This window comes from Dipodomys ordii, unplaced genomic scaffold (genome assembly GCF_000151885.1).
Source record: "Dipodomys ordii isolate 6190 unplaced genomic scaffold, Dord_2.0 Scaffold52, whole genome shotgun sequence".
NCBI classification, from domain to species: domain Eukaryota; kingdom Metazoa; phylum Chordata; class Mammalia; order Rodentia; family Heteromyidae; genus Dipodomys; species Dipodomys ordii.
In genome coordinates, this window is record NW_012267268.1 from 9264763 (window position 1) to 9265164 (window position 402).

General features: G+C 37.3%; 1 protein-coding gene across 2 annotated transcripts in view; it reads left to right on the forward strand.

The window, feature by feature from the left end:
- Positions 1-402, forward strand: part of Cntnap5 (contactin associated protein-like 5) — a 921488-nt gene that overhangs the window by 21315 nt on the left and 899771 nt on the right. The window lies entirely within an intron of this gene.

Sequence of the window (402 nt, forward strand, 5' to 3'; positions counted from 1 at the left end):
GTAAGAAATGTACGCATTGCATTATCCTGCCCATGTAATTGTAACCCCTCTGTACAGTATGTTCACAAATAAAATTAAAAACAAAAAACAAAAAAAAACAATTACATGGGCAAGGTAATGAGTACATTTCTTATCAAGAATTGTTGCCTCCTCCTTTGTTTCCCCTTTCCATCCTTTCCCATCTTCTCCCCTCCCCCCAGTATATGTCTGAGACTAGCAGAAATGGTCAGATAAGTTGAGGTTAGGCAAAATGAACCCCAAGATAAGGACTCAAATGGTTTCTCTTTCTTGCTATTCTTTCTCTCTTATCTTTTTCTTTCTTTCTTTCTTACTCTCACTTTCTCTTTGTTTCCTTCTTTCTTTCTTCCTCTTTCTCTTCTTCCTTCCTTCCTTCCTTCCTTC